This window comes from Myotis daubentonii, chromosome 7 (genome assembly GCF_963259705.1).
Source record: "Myotis daubentonii chromosome 7, mMyoDau2.1, whole genome shotgun sequence".
NCBI classification, from domain to species: domain Eukaryota; kingdom Metazoa; phylum Chordata; class Mammalia; order Chiroptera; family Vespertilionidae; genus Myotis; species Myotis daubentonii.
In genome coordinates this window covers 10,565,838-10,586,290 of record NC_081846.1, presented here as the reverse complement: position 1 = coordinate 10,586,290, position 20,453 = coordinate 10,565,838, and the positions used below count along the sequence as shown (strand labels likewise).

General features: G+C 42.1%; 1 protein-coding gene and 1 non-coding gene across 4 annotated transcripts in view; one reads left to right on the top strand and one right to left on the bottom strand.

The window, feature by feature from the left end:
- Positions 1-20,453, bottom strand: part of BMPR2 (bone morphogenetic protein receptor type 2) — a 125,408-nt gene that overhangs the window by 65,408 nt on the left and 39,547 nt on the right. The window lies entirely within an intron of this gene.
- Positions 11,356-11,462, top strand: LOC132238903 (U6 spliceosomal RNA). The gene has a single exon (XR_009453879.1). It is a non-coding gene; the product is annotated as a U6 spliceosomal RNA (small nuclear RNA).

The following is a 20,453-nucleotide window of genomic DNA, read 5'->3' as shown; positions in this document are numbered from 1 at the left end:
AACGAATACAATAGATTTATTTACAACAGTCACAAAATGGAAATACCAGTAATTCAAGTACCCATAAATTGGTGACAGGTTCAACAAAATCTACACTAATAAAAGAGAAACATGGTAATTGGCGTATGACTGCTACCCTTCCCATTGGCTAATCAGGGCAATATGCAAATTAACTGTCAGCCAAGATGGCGGCCGGCAGCCAGGCAGCTTGAAACTAACATGAGGCTTGCTTGCTTCAGTGACGGAGGACTCCAACGTTCCCCGCCGGCCGCTGCAGGCCTCTGAGCCTGAAGTTTCAAACATTGTAACAAAAATAGACTCTAAACAAAACCCCAGAAACCAGCTTTCAGCCAGCTGGGATCTCAGAGCTGGAGTTGATACAGAATTTCGAGAACCGAAACAAACCAGATACCTGCTTTCAGGAGCAGAGGCCTAAGAGCTGGAGCCTCAGAGCTAAAGCTGGCCCAGAATAAAAAAAAAAGAAAGAAAGAAAGGAGCAGTTGGGAGCTTCAGTCCCAGCCTGAAAACATCCCTCAGCCCCTCACCCAGACTGGCCAGGCACCCCAGTGGGGACCCCAACCCTGAAGGGTGTGTGGCCAGCTGCAAACAGCCATCATACCCTCATCCAGGCTGGCCAGGCACCCCAGTGGGGACCCCCACCCTGATCCAGGACACCCTTCAGGGCAAACCAGCCGGCCCCCACCCGTGCACCAGGCCTCTATTCTATATAGTAAAAGGGTAATATGCCTCCCAGCACTGGGATCAGCGGAGCTGAGAGGCCTCCCGGCACCGGGATCAGTGTGACAGGGGGCAGCGCCCAAACACCCTGATTGCCCTGCAGCTCTGTGTGTGACAGGGGGCGGGGCCACAACCTCCCTATCGGCCCTGCTCTGTGCGTGACAGGGGGCAGCGCCCCAACCCCCTGATTGGCCCTGCTCTGTGCGTGACAGGGGGTGGCGCCACAACCTCCCCATCGACTATGCCTTGAGTATGACAGGGGGCGGTGCCCCAACCCCCCAATCGGCCCTACCCTGAGCGTGACTGAGGGTGGCATCGCAACCTCCCAATCCGCCCTGCTCTGTGCATGACGGGGGTGGCGCCCCAACTCCCCAATCGGCCCTGCTCTGAGCCCAACCAGGGGCTGCACCTAGGGATTGGGCCTGCCCTCTGCCACCCAGGAGCAGGCCTAAGCCAGCAGGTCGTTATCTCCCAAGAGGTCCCAGACTGCAAGAGGGCACAGGCCGGGCTGAGGGACCCCCCTCCCCGAGTGCACAAATTTTTGTGCACCGGGCCTCTAGTATATCTATAAAATACTATTGGGCAGTAAAAGGAATCAACTACTGATACATGTAACAAGATGGATAAATCTCAATATCACTGTGCTGAATGCAAGACACTACACAGAAGTCTCTATCATATGATACAATTTATAGAAAATACAAAGTAATCTAAAGCACATCAGTGGTTGCCTGGTGCTAGGGCGGGGGGGGGAAACTACAAAGTGCAATCTTTGGGTGACGATAAAAATATCTTGCTTGAAAAATTGACACTACAATTGTACTAGTATTTATCTCTAATGGGCCTCCGGCTGGACTCTGGATTTGCTTGGGTTCAAGGCCAGGTTGTTCATAAGTGGAATTCATTCTGATGTTTGAGCCCTGTCTGTCCAATGGAGCCCTAGAGGTCAGTATGCTGTCTATTTGGCATCCCAACTAACAATTAAGAGTAGGCTACAGGGGAGACTGTCAATATTTTGTGTGGCAAGAAAAGCCACAGTCGTTTTGTCTTTGTACTTTGGATGCTGAAATCTTCCTGTGTAACATAGCCACATCTAGATAAATATGAGTGTTTTCTTTTTAAAAAATTATTTTCAATGTCTATAAAAATACTTTCTTCTATACATTTATGACCCATATTGACTCTTGTCTGTAAAACACATATTTAGATTAATACTTGAAAAAAAGTAAAATAGTGTTTTTTTAATTAAAAAAAAGAAAAGAAAATGTTTTGTATGCTGGCTGTGGTGGGGGTTTTCACAAGCATTACAAACTATAAAAATTTATCAAATTGTACAGCTTAAACATATGCAATTTATACCTTAACTAAGTCCATGTTTAAAAAAGCGGAAACATAATATAAAGCTGAACAAGAACAGGACAACATCTTTCAGGTGAATTTTTCATGCATGTTGTAAACAAATTATATAGAGAAATGTTTTACTGGGATACAGAATCTCGTGCCTGAACTATACTCCTCTTAAAAGCAGGTTTTATGGATGAATATAAATTTTCCTTAAGTTTTGTTGGCAGGAATTTTTTAAGACCTTCACTGTCTATCTAAACAACCCAAGAATCACATAACACTCATTTTTCAGTAGCAATAATGTATTTATCCGCACTGGAAAAGTCTAAATGCCTTATCTTTACCCTGGAACAAAGTTCAGGGACTAATTCTGGATATGCATGTGTTTGGCTTCTGTTTATCTAAGTGTCAAAATAAACTATCTAAAATACACAACACAGGAACTCTGCAGTAATGGAACGCATAACTGAATAACTGAAGCAATAGTATCCCTTTCCTAGAACACAACTTTCTCAGGACAAACACAATTGAGATTTCAAAGTATCACTACAATTCTATTACGAAAATTACGAAGTGTCTTAACCTAATAAAAATGTCCATATACAATTTGGTGTAAACTCAAATTTCTAAATTCAATTATAATAAATCAAATAAGGAAGTTCCTTATTTTCCAATCTTTCAAATATGAAATAATTGTCCCTTAATGTATATATTTCTACATCCAGATTACAACAGGTTAAACCATCATTCTGCTGAGTATTCTGATAATATCAAGGAGAGAGTACAGTGAGAAGATTACAGTCTTCATAAGACGCTTCTTTGGGATGTTTCTAAATTTTATGCTATGTCAGGAGCCCCTGAAACCAGCCCAGAGTTGGTGATTCACTGGGAAGACCCACAGGACTCAGCACATCACTGTGCTCAGGCTATGATTTATTACAGCAAAATAATAACAAACTAAAATCAGCAAAGGGAAAAGCCATATGAGGTTATGTCCAGAGGAAACCAAGTACAAGCTTCCAAGAGTCATTTCTTGATGGAGCCCTACAGAATGCACTTAATTCATCCAGCACTAAATTGTGACAACACATGTAAAATGTTGTCTAACTAAGAAAGTTCATTAGAGACTCAGTATCCCAAGTTTTTATTGGGAGACTGGTTATGTAGGCATTTCTCTGCCTAGCACATACAAAAGTTCCAGACTTTCGGAAGAAAAGGAGGTGCTCAAAATAAATCATATTGTTTGTACAAACAGTTCAGGCATAGTAAACAACCCTTATCGGTTATGAAATGGTGGGAATGCTCCCAAAATCCAATTTCTCAGATGCCAGTCAAGGGCCAATCTTGTAAGCAGATCTTTCTAAGGATAGCAAGTCTGCTATGTTAACTCTATCATGCATACATACCTAAAGAGAAAGGCAACCAAAAGCTGATTAAAACAAACAAAAACCCACATACTCAACGACAACTCTGAGCTGATAAAATGTCAGGTAATCCAAGCTCTCCCAAACAGTGATGAGACAGATTGCTCTCCCCTAATTCAGAGCAAGAGCAAACTGTAGATAAATTAGGCCCAAGCCTCCAAGAGACTTATATGTCCTGGGGCCTGATGCTTTAGTGGCAATCAGTTACTAAAGAGTCAGTCCAATATTTATTAAGTTACTAGAGGCCTGGGGGGGGGGGGGGGCGGGAGGGGAGGAGTCCCTCAGCCCAGCCTGCACCCTCTCGCAATCCAAGACCCCTCAGGGGATGTCCGATTGCCGGTTTAGGTCCGATCCCGCCTGTGGTTGGACATCTCTCTTGCAATCCAGGATAGCTGGCTCCTAACCGCTCACCTGCCTGCCTGCCTGCCTGCCTGATCGCCCCTAACCACTCTGCCTGCCTGCCTGATTGCCCCTAACCACTCTGCCTGTCTGCCTGGTCACCCCTAACCATTCGCCTGCCTGCCTGATTGCCCCCAATTACTCTGCCTGCCTGCCTGCCTGCCTGCCTGCCTGATCGCCCCTAACCACCTCTACTTAGGCCCCCGCTGCAGCGGCTTCGTCTGGAAGGAAGTCCGGAAGGTCGTTCAGCTACCTAGTCTAATTAGCATATTACGCTTTTATTATTATAGCTATGCCAGGGACTATCCTAAACCTGGAGATATGATGGTAATAAGATGTAGTTTATATACGTAACAAAACAGACAGTGCCCCCAGTCTCAAAGTTCTTAAGTCCTAGTAATAGAGACAAGTTATAACACTGTGTGGGAATCGGGAGTGAGTCTCCCACAGTACCACCCTGGCAGACAGATTATTCTGGCTGAAAACAATTAAAGTCCAACAAACTCAGGAAGAGTTTTTTACCTCTCTATTTCCTTCTTAAAGAGAGTTAGATTGAAAAATCTGCTTCAAGAAAGGAACCTTAGCGTAATCACCACAGCATATTCACTTTAGCACATATGAATTAATATGACAGGCTGGAAAGTTCTACGCAAATATCTGTTCCCTGGATTCCCCTCTATCCCACTGTTTCTGAGTTGGCTACCTGTGAATTGTCTACTGCCCCTTTCAAATCTGGAACCTCTTCCCTACTGTTCTCCTTTGTCCAAAGTGACACATATACCTCTTTTTGCCTCACTGTCTTTGGAATTTAATGCTTACATGAATGCCCCATGCACATGTATTAAAATTTTATTTTCTCCTATTAATTTGCTATATGTCGTTTAAATTATTTGACTTGCCAGAGGAACTAAAGGATAAAGGGTAAGTTTCCTGGCCCTGAAAATTATAAACAAATAAATATATAAGAATTCCATGGGAAGGCTTTGGATGACTCAGTTTTTCTCTCATGTTACAATCAGTGGTCATTCTCAGTAGCTACTCTTACAAGAAAAGTAAATTATAGAATATCTTAAAAATATTCTTTATCTACATAATTAGCCACAGCTTTCCTAGAGAGCAACTTGGTGTTTTATATAAAAAAAATTAAATATGGATGCTCTTAAGCCCCCAAATTGCCTTTCAAATTTTTTTTAATTCCTCACCCGAGGATATTATTTTTTATTGATTCTTAGAGAAAGAGGAGGGGGGAGGGAGAAGGAGAGAGAGAGGGAGAGAGAGGAAGAGAGAGAGAGAGAGAGAGAGAGAGAGAGAGAGAGAGAGAGAGAGAGTTTGATGAGTTGCTCCCTCTATGCACTTGGACCAAAAATCAAACCCACAACCTGAGTATGTGCCTTAACGGGGAATCGAACCATGTGACCTCCTAGTTCATAGGTCAACTCTCAACCACTGAGCCACACCAGCAGGGCATGCCTTTAAGACATCTGGCATCATACATTCCTTCTTGGATTTTAACCTTAATTTTTAATCTTGATTTTCTTATCTCTCTGGCCACTTCTTAACCTATTTTTCAAGCTCCTCCACCAACTCTATGAACTTGCTAAATGTTGATAATCTCCAGGGTTCTACTCTGAATTGTTTTTTATTTACTCTACATTTCATCCCCTGAACAACTCCCTAACTGTTCACTAATGATTTACAAATCTCAAACTTAAACCTTTTTCCTGAACTCCAGATTAGTATATTAAATAACTGTTCAGATGTTTTGTTTTGGTTTGTTTGTTTTAATATTTTTATTGATTTCAGAGAGGGAGGAAGAGGGAGAAAGAGAAACATCAATGATGAGAGAGAATCACTCACTGATCAGCTGCCTCCTGCACAACCCCTAGTGGGGATTGAACCTGCAACCCAAGCATGTGTCCTTGACCAGAATCAAACCTGGAACCCTTCAGTCCACAGGCTAATGCTCTATCCACTGAGCCAAACCGGCTAGGGTTGTTCAGATGTTTTAACTTAGTAATTCATAAACCACCTTACACTCAGAATTTTCCACAATGAATTCATCATTTTCCCTCTCTCTCCGTTTTCAAATGGAGATAGGGGGGCAGGGAGGTGTGAAAAAGTCATAGGGAGGATGATAACTGCCAGGGAGTACAGTGTTGTGTTAAGGTTAAGAGCATAGACTTTAGAGCTAGATTGCATGGATTTAAATCTCAGCTCCTCAGTTACTAGTTGTGTGACATTATAGTTTTAGCAGTATATCTTTCTCAAAGCAAAAATTAAGCCAAATATTATACTAGAGGCCCATGAAATAAATTCGTGCGCCAGTGGGATACCTTGGCCTGGCCTACAGGATCAGGTCAAAACCAGCTCTCCGACTTTCCAAGGGGTCCTGGATCGCGAGAGGGCACAGACCAGGCCGAGGGACCCCACAGGAGAGACACAGGAGATTGGCCAGCTGGGGAGGGACCGCAGGAGGACTCCAGGGCATGTCTGGCCCATCTCACTCAGTCCTGATCGATCGGCCAGACCCCAGCAGCAAGCTAACCTACCAGTTAGAGTGTCTGCCCTGGTGGTCAGTGCACATTATAGTGTGTGGTTGAGCAGCCTTAGCATATCATTAGCATATTATGCTTTGATTGGTTGAATGGCTGACAGGTTGACTGGACATTTAGCATATTAGGCTTTTATTATATAGGATGACATCATTAGTCTCTGCCTCTATCTATTCCCTCATTTTCCCCCTGAAATTCTCATTTTCTTGAAAATCAACCTAGAGATGTTCCTGTCACCTAGTCCTCATGACTTCATTTCCACCAGGAACCACCTTCACCAAAATGACAACATCCAATGAAAAAATTACACTTCATAGCCCTAAAGAACCTGGAGGTCCAATAAAGATAACATTTACACATAAACCTTGCTTGCTTCCAATCCAGTAAAGCAACACTCTTAAACATCCTAGACAGCTGCTACCTTACCTAGCTGGCAGATGGTTATATAATTTCAACCTCACTGGGCTATAGAATATGGTCAGGTCAAACTTCAAAGTAGCAGAGTACAATGAACAGTTAAGAATCACTTTATCGTTTTAATTTAAGAAAAACAGATCTGCTGCTGCCTTTAGTATGTTTTTTTAATTAAAGTGAAAACTTGCAAAGCAAATGCCAACACTATCTGATAAAATGATTTTAAATTAAAATCTGAGAAACATGTACATATCTGTTACACATTAAATATTATCTAATTTGGTATCACATTAGATTTAAAATTATAAAATTACAAAATGAATAGTCAACACAGACAACAATTACAGAAAGAATAAGAGAGGCCACGACTTATAGTCAATTAATGCTAATGCAGGGTTTTTCTATCTCAGCATTTCCGGTATTTTGGGCCAGATAATTCTTTGCTGTGGCGGTTTGTCCTGCATCTTGTAAAATGTTTGGCAGCATCTGTGACTTCTATCCAATAAATAAATGTCAACAGCATCCCCTAGTTGTTACAACCGAAAAATGTCTCCAAATACTGCCAAATGTCCTAGGACAGTGGTTCTCAACCTTCCTAATGCCGCAACCCTTTAATACAGTTCCTCATGTTGTGGTGACCCCCAACCATAAAATTATTTTCGTTGCTACTTCATAACTGTAATTTTGCTACTGTTATGAACCGTCATGTAAATATCTGATATGCAGGATGTATTTTCATTGTTACAAATTGAATATAATTAAAGCATAGTGATTAATCACAAAAACAATAAGTAATAATATATATGTTTTCTGATAGTTTTAGGCGACCTCTGTGAAAGGGTCGTTCGACCCCCAAAGGGGTCGCGACCCACAGGTTGAGAACCGCTGTCCTAGGAACAAAAATCACCCCTGGTTTAGTACCAAGCACTGTGCTAATAAAATGAAACATCATGATACAGAATAACTTCAAATAACTGGTAAGAAGTAAGTCATTACCTTATATTAGGTGTTACTTTCTACTTATATGTGAATATGGAGAACCTTTGTAGACTGAAAATTAAGAATATTTTAAACTATAAAATGAAAACAAATCCTAAAGAAATTTTCTCCTTAAGAAGCCACTTCTTCCTGGAAGGAAATGGAAGAAAACTAACATTTTTTATATAAAATCTACTATACTATACTACATCATGCTAATTATTTTCTATAACTTATTATCTTTAATGATTAAAAACCCTACAGCAGTGGTTCTCAACCTGTGGGTCGCGACCCCTTTGGGGGTCAAACGACCCTTTCACAGGGGTCGCCTAAGACCATCGGAAAACACATATATAATTAGATATTGGTTTTTTTGTGTGTGTTTTTTTTAATGTATTTTATTGATTTTTTACAGAGAGGAAGGGAGAGGGATATTTAGAAACATCCATCAGCTGCTTCCTGCACACCTCCTACTGGGGATGTGCCCACAACCAAGGTACACGCCCTTGACCGGAATCGAACCTGGGACCTTTCAGTCTGCAGGCCGACGCTCTATCCACTGAGCCAAACCGGCTAGGGCTAGATATTGTTTTTGTGATTAATCACTATGCTTTAATTACGTTCAATTTGTAACAATGAAAATACGTCCTGCATATCAGATATTTACATGACGGTTCATAACAGTAGCAAAATTACAGTTATGAAGTAGCAACGAAAATAATTTTATGGTTGGGGGTCACCACAACATGAGGAACTGTATTAAAGGGTCAAGGCATTAGGAAGGTTGAGAACTACTGCCCTACAGTGATAAATATGTATAATACTTATATATAAATAGGATACTTCTGAAAGGATGTAAGAAAGTGGTACCAATAATTACCTTGAAATATGAAGACAAAGAATAAGAGATTTGGAGTAGAAAAAAAAGTCACTGAAAATTAGTAACCCAGAAGCCCTTGTTAGGCACATAACTTAAATAACACAATATCAATCTCATTCTATAATGCAATTAACTTAGCTCATTCAACAACTCTTGAAAATCTATATATTCAAAGTCCAAAATATACAAAAAGTGGAAACAGTACCTCCCTCCTCTTAAGAAATGTATAGCCGAAACCGGTTTGGCTCAGTGGATAGAGCGTCAGCCTGTGGACTGAAGGGTCCCAGGTTCGATTCCGGTCAAGGGCATGTACCTTCGTTGCGGGCACATCCCCAGTAGGAGATGTGCAGGAGGCAGCTGATCGATGTTTCTTTCTCATCGATGTTTCTAACTCTCTCTCTCCCTTCCTCTCTGTAAAAAATCAATAAAATATATTTTAAAGAAAAGAAATGTATAATCTAATGGCAAAGACAATCGTGTAAACAGTGAATCACAAAATAAAAAGAATTTAACAATTATTTTAACAAATATTGAATACTAACTGTGGTGAAACCCCCCAAAATTCAGTAAAACCCCCACTGTGACTGTATTTGGAGATAGGGCTTTTAGGATAAAGTTACATGAGATCATAAAGGTAGGGTCCTAATCGAATAGCATTGTTGGTCTTATAAGAAAAGAACAATTCCTCTCTCTACACACACATACCAAGGAAAGGCCACGGCGGCACACAGTGAACGGAGAGCCCTCACCAGAACCTGACCATGCTGGCACCCGGTCTCAGACTTCAATCCTCCAGAACTGTAGAAAAATAAGTTTCTGTTGTTTAAGCCACCCAGTCTATGGTACTTTGTTATGTAATTTTGTATTGAGCAGATCAATACAAATACATGTCAGAAACAACATTAGGGACTAGAGTTAAAAGATACTCATCCTGAGCTCAAGAAAAAAATTCTGCTTTTAAGGATTCCACTCTCTAATAGGTAAGAGTACAATGTGAGAAATGCTCTCCTAGAAGCAAAAAAATAAAAGTAAAAAATAGAGGACTTAGACAAGCCTAATACTGCCTCATCCTTCTAAAGAATATCAAGGAATATTTTTAAATGTCCACATCACAGAAATACTGTTTAAAATGAATTGTAGTAGCTAAGGAAGGATTCCCAAAGGCAGAGCAGGAGAGAAGGAAATTTCAAGCAAGAGGAAAATTCCAAAAGCAAAAGCTTGGAGAGAACTCGTTAAGTTCCAATAACCATAAATAGTTCAATATTGCCATAATGGGTAAGTAGTAGGAAATGATGCTGAAAATGTAAGCAGGAACCAGATGATGGATGTGCCATGATAGGGAGTCTGATCTTCATTTTGTGGGCCAGAGGGAACCACTGAGGAATTTTAAGCAGGGGAATAAAATGAACAGCTTTGTATTTGGCAGAGTATGAAAAAAAGATTGGGGGAGGGAAAGAAGAGAGGCATTGTACCAGTTAGAAAGCTATTGCTGGAATAATCCAGACAGAAAAATGATAAAGGGAGGAACAGAGAGAAAAAAGGAGAAGAGAAGGTTTAGAGAAATATTTATGGGGGGTCAAATGAATTTTGCACAGGCCTTGAAGTCACACACAAAAATTAACATTTAATCTTACTTACTCTCTTTGAATTTTAGTTTCCTTATCTGTATGATGGGAATTTTAAAAATTCCTAAGGGTTATTGTAAGAGTTAAGAAAATAACTTCTGTATGCCACATATACTATTGAGTTTAATAATGATAGAATTACCTTGGTTTCTAGTTGGACATTATGCTGAAAACAGGAATGAAAATTAAGAGAATAATCAAGACTCCAGTATCCGCCCTGTGTTTGTGGCCTAGGCTATAGGGTAAGTAGTCATGTTAATAATTTAGCCAGGAAATGAAAGAATAGTTTTGGAAGGAAAAGTACCATGACAGAAGTAAATAAAATAATATAGGCACAAACAAAAACTTATAGCTAAGGCATGAGGAAAGATGGAGGATTTGTGATGAACCCAAAAAAATAGCCAAGAGGTAAAAAGGCACCCTGGTCAGTTAGTTCAATTGGTTAGACCAGTGGTCGGCAAACTGCGGCTCGCGAGTCACATGCAGCTCTTTCGCCCCTTGAGTGTGGCTCTTCCACAAAATACCGACTTCTGCGCATGGGACACGAAGTTTCAATCGTACTGTACATGCGCGCCCACACGTGGTATTTTGTGGAAGAGCCACACTCAAGGGGCCAAAGAGCCGCATGTGGCTTGCGAGCCGCAGTTTGCCGACCACTGGGTTAGACCATTGTCTGGATACGCCAAGGTTGCAGGTTTGATCCCTGGTCAGGGCACATATAAGAATCAACCAATAAATGCATAATTACATGGAACAACAAATCAATGTTTCTCTCTTCTCTCTCTCTCTCTCTCTCTCTCTCTCTCTCTCTCTCTCTCTCTCCCCCCCCCTTCCTTCCTTTCTCTCTATCAATCAATAATAAAATATTTTAACAAAGATGGAGAGAAACATAGGCATAAGAAATAGAAGTGGCAATAAATAAGTACCTATCACTAAAAAGAGGTACAAAGGCATTCAAGGACATTATGAAAAGAAAACCACCAGAATAAGAACAATAAATCGTGCTCGCTTCGGGAGCACATATACTAAAATTGGAACGATACAGAGAAGATTAGCAAGGCCACTGTGCAAGGATGACACGCAAATTTGTGAAGCATTCCATATTTTTAGACAGAGAAACACTGATCAGATGCTCAGAGGGAAGGTAAGGGAGGGTGGGGGTAAGGGGGAGAGATCAACCAAAGGACTTGTATGCATGCATATAAGCATAAGCGATGGACGCAGACAACAGGGGGTGAGGGTGAGGGCAGGACTGGGGGGATGGGGGACAATGAGGAGATAAGGACACATTTGTAATACCTTAATCAATAAAGAGAAAAAAATCAATAAATCATTAAATTCTGATGAACTATAGAGAGTGTGAGGGGTGTGTATGTGTTAAGGGAAGGAGTAACAGGAAAAGGCAAGGTTAGTAAGGTAGAATGTTATACTCTATCCTAAACTTTGGACTTTAGATAGGAGGCTGCTATAGTTCTTGGAGCATGTAAAAACTGTTACTGCAAGAATTACCGATAGGAGAACCAAGATGGCGGCATAGGTTAACGCCGGAGTTTGCTGCTTTGAACAACTACTTCAAAAGTGAAACCAAAAAACGGAAGGGACATCACCCAGAACCACAGGAACGCTGGCTGAGTGGAAGTCCTACAACTAGGAGGAAAGAGAAACACACACGGACACTCAGAGGAGGCGCAGTGCTGAAGTCAAATTCTGAGGTGCGGAGTGCGTGGAGCGGGCTGGCGGCGGAGGGCGCGGTTGGTGTTTTCAATCGGGAGGGAGTCGCAGACTCTGAGCACCAGATCCGGGCGAGTCTTTAGGGACCCAGACTCAAACGGGAGAAGCGGGACTGTCTGGCTTCCGTCAGAGCGAGTGCAGCTTTCTCTCCCAGCTTTGCAGCGGGTGCTGGGACTCAGAGAGGCAGAGCCCCTGGGGACAGGACTGAGAGCCGCCATAACTGCTCTCTCAGGCCCACCCTGTTGATCCTGTGCGACCCGCCCCGCCCAAGCCCTGCACAGAGGCATTTGCCGGCTAGCCTCAGGCAAAGGCTAGATTAGCACCTCCCTAGAGGACAGAAGTTCTCTCACTGCTGACACAGCTGATTCTCATAGCCACTTGGCCTGGAGGTCAAACCCTCCCTGGAATTAGCTACAACAATCAAGATTTAACTATAAGACTGCGAACAAAGACCACTAGGGGGTGCACCAAGGAAGCATAACAAAATGCGGAGACAAAGAAACAGGACAAAATTGTCAATGGAAGATATAGAGTTCAGAACCACACTTTTAAGGTCTCTCAAGAACTGTTTAGAAGCTGCCGATAAACTTAATGAGATCTACACGAAAACTAATGAGACCCTCGATCTTATATTGGGGAACCAACTAGAAATTAAGCATACACGGACTGAAATAACGAATATTATACAGACGCCCGACAGCAGACCAGAGGAGCGCAAGAATCAAGTCAATGATTTGAAATGCGAGGAAGCAAAAAACACCCAACCGGAAAAGCAAAATGAAAAAAGAATCCAAAAATGCGAGGATAGTGTAAGGAGCCTCTGGGACAGCTTCAAGCGTACCAACATCAGAATTATAGGGGTGCCAGAAGATGAGAGAGAGCAAGATATTGAAAACCTATTTGAAGAAATAATGACAGAAAACTTCCCCCACCTGGTGAAACAAATAGACTTACAGGTCGAGGAAGCGCAGAGAACCCCAAACAAAAGGAATCCAAAGAGGACCACACCAAGACACATCATAATTAAAATGCCAAGAGCAAAAGACAAAGAGAGAATCTTAAAAGCAGCAAGAGAAAGAAACCGAGTTACCTACAAGGGAATACCCATACGATTGTCAGCTGATTTCTCAACAGAAACTTTGCAGGCCAGAAGGGAGTGGCAAGAAATATTCAAAGTGATGAATACCAAGAACCTACAACCAAGATTACTTTATCCAGCAAAGCTATCATTCAGAATTGAAGGTCAGATAAAGAGCTTCACAGATAAGGAAAAGCTAAAGGAGTTCATCACCACCAAACCAGGATTATATGAAATGCTGAAAGGTATCCTTTAAGAAGAGGAAGAGGAAGAAAAAGGTAAAGATACAAATTATGAACAACAAATATGCATCTATCAACAAGTGAATCTAAGAATCAAGTGAATAAATAATCTGATGAACAGAATGAACTGGTGATTATAATAGAATCAGGGACATAGAAAGGGAATGGACTGACTATTCTTGGGGGGGAAAGGGGTGTGGGAGATTCGGGAAGAGACTGGACAAAAATCGTGCACCTATGGATGAGGACAGTGGGTGGGGAGTGAGGGCGGAGGGTGGGGCGGGAACTGGGAGGAGGGGAGTTATGGGGGGGAAAAAAGAGGAACAAATGTAATAATCTGAACAATAAAGATTTAATAAAAAAAAATTAAAATTAAAATTAAAAAAAAACTGTTACTGCAATTACACCTACGGAACATTAGACTGCTCAAAATATGGAAGAACTATAGTGGGAATAAATAGATGCTGGGTGAAGCAATAATAAAAGGTATGTCGTATAATGATGCAGTGGAGCCATAATAAAATTCTTAACTGGAGAGGTGCTATGAGAATGGAAATAAAGTTACAAGTGAAGTGAAGAAATGAAACTATCCCAGAGAAATGATAATATAGGAATGAAAAAGTTTCAAGCCTCAGGAGATAATGAAACCTTGTTATAGGCCTCTAGCTAGAAGTTCTTTCCTTTTTACTTAACTTCATTTTGGGCATACAAAAGGATTACATGCTCACTATAAAACTTCCATTGCAGAAATACATAACATCCAATTAATCACCAAGTGCAATGAATTTCACCTCCAAAATATCTCTAGATTCCATGTATATATATATCAATCTCTATCCAATGCGCCACTCTAGTTTTGGCTATCCTCATCTTTTGCCTGAACAACTTTGATAGTCTATTTACTAATTTTTCCACATCCTCTCATAAATAAGTCTCTATATGGCAACCATAGTAATTGTACTTTTTTAAAATAATATATTTTGATTGATCTCAGAGAGAAAGGGAGAGGGAGAGAGAAAAAGAAACATCAATGATGAGAGAGAATCATTGATTGGCTGCCTCCTGCACGCCCCCTGCTGGGGATCAAGCCCACAATCCAGGCATGTGCCCTTGACTGGAATTGAACCTTGGATCTTTCAGTCCGCAAGCTGATGCTCTAGCCACTGAGGCAAACCAGCTAGGGCTAATTGTACTTTTTTAAATAGGTAATACAAGTACATAATAATTTAAAGGTATACCAGGGCATATACTTAAGCCTATCCTCACTGCAGTCTCAAAGTCATTTACTTCCTTTGCATGAGTCAAAATAAACTAGGTTATGTGCATTAACAATCCAAAAATGAAAAAATACATATAAGAACATTTTGGGGGTTTTTTGTGTGTGTGTGTGTTTTTTAAATATATTTTATTGATTTTTTTACAGAGAAGAAGACAGAGGGATAGAGAGCCAGAAACATCGATGAGAGAGATCGATCAGCTGCCTCCCGCACGCCCCCCAGTGGGGATGTGCCCGCAACCAAGGTACATGCCCTTGACCGGAATCGAACCCGGGACCCCTGAGTCCGCAGGCCGATGCTCCATCCACCGAGCCAAACCGGTTCGGTTGTAAGAACATTTTGAATACTATAAAATGCTACTAAAATTCAAAGTGATAATCTTTAATCTTAGCAAAGTTCCCTAGAATAGATATTTTATATAACTTCAAATATAAAAAGACAAACGTTCTAAGCTAAAAGTAAGAAAACTCACCCTATTTGCATAAAGCCAATAGGAAGGTAGCACTGTTACAAATTAGCCATTTCAAAATTAAGTTAGTAGATAATGAAGAAGCCTGAACTATGCTGGAGTCCATTTCCACAGACATTTAAGTAACACTGTAACAAGTAGAAGATGTTGGCTCACTATTGAGACTATTCAGAAAACTACATTTGCATACCCAGGCAGGCTCCAACAAAATTCTACTCTAAAGCTGGAGCTAACAGTGTTAAACAGAAACGTGCCAACATAGAGCAATTTTAGTGCATATAACATTAAATCATCCGGTTTGTATGGAACCACAAAAGACCCCAAAGCCAAAGCAATCCTCAGAAAAAAGAACAAAGCTGGAAGTATCATACTACCTGACTTCAAATTATACTGCAGAGCTGTAACAATTAAAACAGCATGGTACTGATAAAAGAAAAAAAGCAATAGATACACAGGCCAATGGAACAAAATTGAGAACCCAGAAATAAAACTGCATGTATATGGGCAAATAAATTTTTTATTTATTTATTTTTTTAAATCTCACCCGAGGATATTTTTCCATTGATTTTTACAAAGTGGAAGAGAGAGAGAAATATTGATGTGAGAGAAACACATTGATTGGATGCCTCCTACACGTGCGCTGACCAGGGCTGGGGCCAGGGAGGAGCCTGCAACCAAGGTATATGCCCTTGACCGGAATCGAACCCTGGACCCTTTGGTCCACAGGCTGACGCTCTATTCACTGAGCCAAATCATTTTAGACCAAGAAGCCAAAAACACACAATGGAGAAAAGAAAACTCTTCAATAAATCGTGCTGGGAAAATTGGAAAACCACATGCAAAAAAATGAAATTAGATTACAGTTTGTCCACATGTACAAAAATTAATTCAAAATAGATCAAAGACATAAATATAAGATCTAAAACAATAAATAACATAGAAGAAAACACAGGTACTAAACTTATGGACCTTGGCTTTGGGAACATTTTATGAATCTGACCCCAAAGGCAAGAGAAGTAAAGGCAAAAATAAATGAATGGGACTATATCAAACTGAAAAGTTACTGTCCAACAAAAGAAATTGACAACAAAACAAAAAGGCAAGCAACCAAATGGGAGATATTTGCAAACAGTTCCAACAAGGGATTAATATCCAAAATATATAAACAACTCATAACTCAACACCAAACAATCTAATTAAAAAATGGGCAGAGGACCTGAACAGAAACCTCTTCCAAGTAGACAGACAAATGGCCAACAGATATATGAAAAGATGTTCAATTTTACCAGCTATTAGGGAAATGGCAAATAAAAACAACAATGAGATACTATGTCACACCTGTTAGAATGACTATTATCAACAAGACAGGTAAGAACAAGTATTAGAGAAGTTGTGGAGAAAAAGGAACCCTCATTCACTGCTGGTGGGAATGTAAACTGGTACAGCCACTATAGAAACCAGTATGGAGGTTCCTCAAAAATTTAAGAGTATGAGTTACCACATGACCCAGCAATCCTCCTTCTGGGTATGTACCCGAGAAACTCAAAAACATTTATTCTCAAAGATATATGCACTCCTATATTCATTGCAGCATTATTCATGGTGGCCAAGACATGGAGACAACAAAAGTGTCCTTCAATAAAGGATCAGATAAAGATGTGGTACATATACACTATGGAATACTACTCAGCCATAACAAAAGATGAAATATTGCCATTTGCAACAATATGGATAGACCTTGAGAATATTATGCTAGGCAAAATAAGTCAGTCGGAAAAAGCTCACTCATCTATATATATAAAAGCCTAATATGCAAACAGACCAAACGGCAGAACAACCAAACAACCGGCTGGTATGACATGTGCTGACCACCAGGGGTTGCATGCGGAACATGCTGGGCATCGGCTGCAGCAGGATGGTGGAGCAGGTGAGCGGGGGCACCAGACCAAAGCGGAGCGCTGGTTGCTGTCATCGGGGCGAGCCTCTAGTGGTTACTGAAAATTCTTTGGCCCACATGCCGCAGTCCCACCTGGCACTTGCACCTGCTGCCAGCACTGGCCCTGCTTGCACCCGCTGCCAGCATCAGAGCCGCTGCTCACACCCGCTGCAAGTGCCCGGCACCAGTCCCAATCGCTTGGCGCCATCAGCAGGTGAGCGTGGCGGCTGCTGGCCCTAATTGCCCCTGCGGGCTTCTCTACCTCCCCCTGCTCCTGAGGGGTGATCAGGGCAGCAGCTGCTGCTCGTACCCACTGATGGCACCAATCCCGCTTGCACCCACTGCTGGCACTGGCCCCAATTGCTTCGTGCTGTCAGCAGTGCCGGCCAGCACTGTCAGCGCGTGGGAGCAGTGGCGGTGGCGGGAGTGGAGCTGCTGGCAAGCAGGGGACCGGGGGCCACGGAGGGAGGGGCCGGGTGGGTGCACGGAGGATGGCCAAGACCTGCCCCTGTGCCCACCACAGCCTCGCAGCCCACAGTTCCTTTCAAGGTGCATGAATTCGTGCACTGGGCCCCTAGTATAAGGCTATAAAACTTAAACTCATAGACATAGAAAACAGTATGGTGGTTACCAGAGTAAAGGGGTTTGGGGGGAGAAAAGGGAAAATGGGGGCAAATATATGGTGGTGGAAGATGATTTGACTGGGTGCTGGGCACACAATGCAATAAGCAAATCACATATCACAGAAATGTACACTTGAAACCTTATGATCTTATTAACTAATGTCACCCCAATGAATTTAATAAAAATAAATCTACACTAATAAAAGACAAAAACACAAATTGACTGTACCTTTGCTATGCCTTAAGCCACGCCCACCAACCAATCAGAGCGGCTATATGCAAATTAACCCAACCAAGATGGCGGCCAGCAGCCACAGAGCTGGAGCAAGCAGGAGGCTTGGGTTGCCCTTGGCGATGGAGGAAGCCAAGCTTCCCACCTGTCCTGGCCGGCTCTGAGCTTCACTCCGGCTACAAAGTTTCGATTATAGAAGGTAAATAAATCCCAGAAAGAAAAAAAAGAAAAAACGAGGCTGGGAGCTTCCGCCACCGGGGGGCTTGGCCAGCCTGAAAATGGCCCTCAGCCCCTCACCCAGACTGGCCAGGCATCCCAGTGGGGACCCCCCCCCTAAAGGGGGTGTGGCCAGCATGAAAACAGCCATCAGCCCCCCACCCAGGCTGGCCAAACCTCCATGGTGTGAGGGTCCCCACTGGGGGGGGCCTTGACCAGCCTGCAAACAGCCATCAGCGCCTCACCCAGGCTGGCCAGGAACCCCAGTGAGGACCCCCACTGTGAAGGGGATGTGACCAGCCTGCAAACACCCATCAGCCCCTCACCCAGGCTGGCCAGGCACCCCAGTGAGGACCCCCACTGTGAAGGGGGTGTGACCAGCCTGCAAACACCCATCAGCCTCTCACCCAGGCTGGCCAGGCACCCCAGCGGGACCCCCACCCTGATCCGGGGCACCCTTCAGGGCAAACCAGCTGGCCCCCACCCATGCACCAGGCCTCTATCCTATATAATAAAAGGATAATATAAAAATTGACCCTAACAGCAGAACCACTGGGAATGACTGGTCACTATGACACACACTGACCACCAGGGGGCAGATGCTCAATGCAGGAGCTGCCCCCTGGTTGGCAGTGCGCTCCCACAGTAGGAGCTCTGCTCAGCCACAAGCCAGGCTGATAGCTGCCAGCACAGCGGTGGTGGTGAGAGCCTCTCCCACCTCCTCAGCAGCGCTAAGGCACAAAATACAACACAACAAGGCACAACGTACCAGGCACTGAACACAAATGTATTCACAATATTAATAACCCCAAATAAAGGTGACCACCCAAATTAAGAGAATTAGGGGATAAAGAAGAAAGAAGAGAAAAAGATAAAAGAGGAAAAAGAAAAGAAAAGATAAAGGAGTGCAAAAATGAAATTGGGAAAAAGGAGGGGGGGGAAAAAAAGAAAAAAAAAATGAGCGAAAAGAGAGAATGAAGTAGAAGAGGGGAAGAGACTATTTATATGAGGAGAAGACTCCGATAGAACCACCACTAATCCCAACAAATTCCAGCAACAGATCCCTGGAGATGAATGCAAACTACAAACAACCAATGATATCAAGTGAGGCAAGGGAAACAGAAGCACAAAAATAACCGGGAGGGGGGGACCAGCAGAAAAAAATAAAAAGAAAAAGCAAAACAACCTCACAACCAATCCTAAAAAAAAAAAAAAAAAAAAAAAAAAAACAATATACTCAACAATCAAGCAAACAGCAACAAAACAATAGAAAGATAAAAGAAGAAAAAAAAATTTGGATAGTGAAGAAAGATAAGGGAGAAGTGTATAAGGATTTAGAGCAGTGGATTGGAAATAGGATATATAAGTAGGGTGAAATTTTGACAGGGGGTAAAAAGAAGGAATAGGGAAAATCTAAAGCAGGAATAGGGTAAGAGAAACAGGACAACAAAAGGAGAAAAGTGAGGAAGAGGGTTTTAGCATAAAGGTAAAATTGAGGTAGATAAAAATGATGCTAAAGGAACGATGAAAATAGAATGTAGAACACTAATCCCAAAATAAAATAAAGAGAAGATAAAATGACACTTTAAAAAAATGGTAAAATGGTAGCAGTAATAATACTGGTTAAAAATAAAAATGTAGTAATTAAAAGGGTAAAATCAGGTGATGGAAAAAGAAAAAAAAAATTGGTTTCTTAGTTAAAAGGTGAAAAAAGAATTAAATAAATAAATAAAAATTTGCAGTACTGAAGGTCCTCCGCTTCTTCTACTCTTCAGTCTGGCTCGCCTTAGTCCTGCCAGGTATTCAGGAGAATGTTGAATTTCCCTGCGATACACTGTTCCTCCGTGTTGTAAACCACAGTCCTGATTTTAAAGCAGGCCGTATTTGTGTCACAGACTGCCTTAATTTGTATTTACCTAAGAGTCAGTTTGTGGCTCAGCCTCTGGGTGGCAGTGTTTCTGGATTGGCCTCTGAGGCTATACGGCCTCTCTATCCAGTAGCTTGGGTTTATCTTCTCTATTGCACTTAAAACTGGTTTGGGGAAGTCCACTGCCCAGAGCTGGTACCCTGCTCTGTGTTGTTGCTGGGACTGAAAGTCCCTCTATAGGCCAGACCCTGTTAACTCGCAGGGACTAATCATATTAGTTTAATCCTTCATCTCATTTAGGGCGGAATCTAGGTGTGGCTGTGCTCCTTGCCTGGGGGCTGGGGGGAGAAATTCTAACCTCCAGAGAGAATGTGCCGGGAGCCGGTCCATGCTTGCTGTTTCAAGGGACCTGGCATATATGGCATACT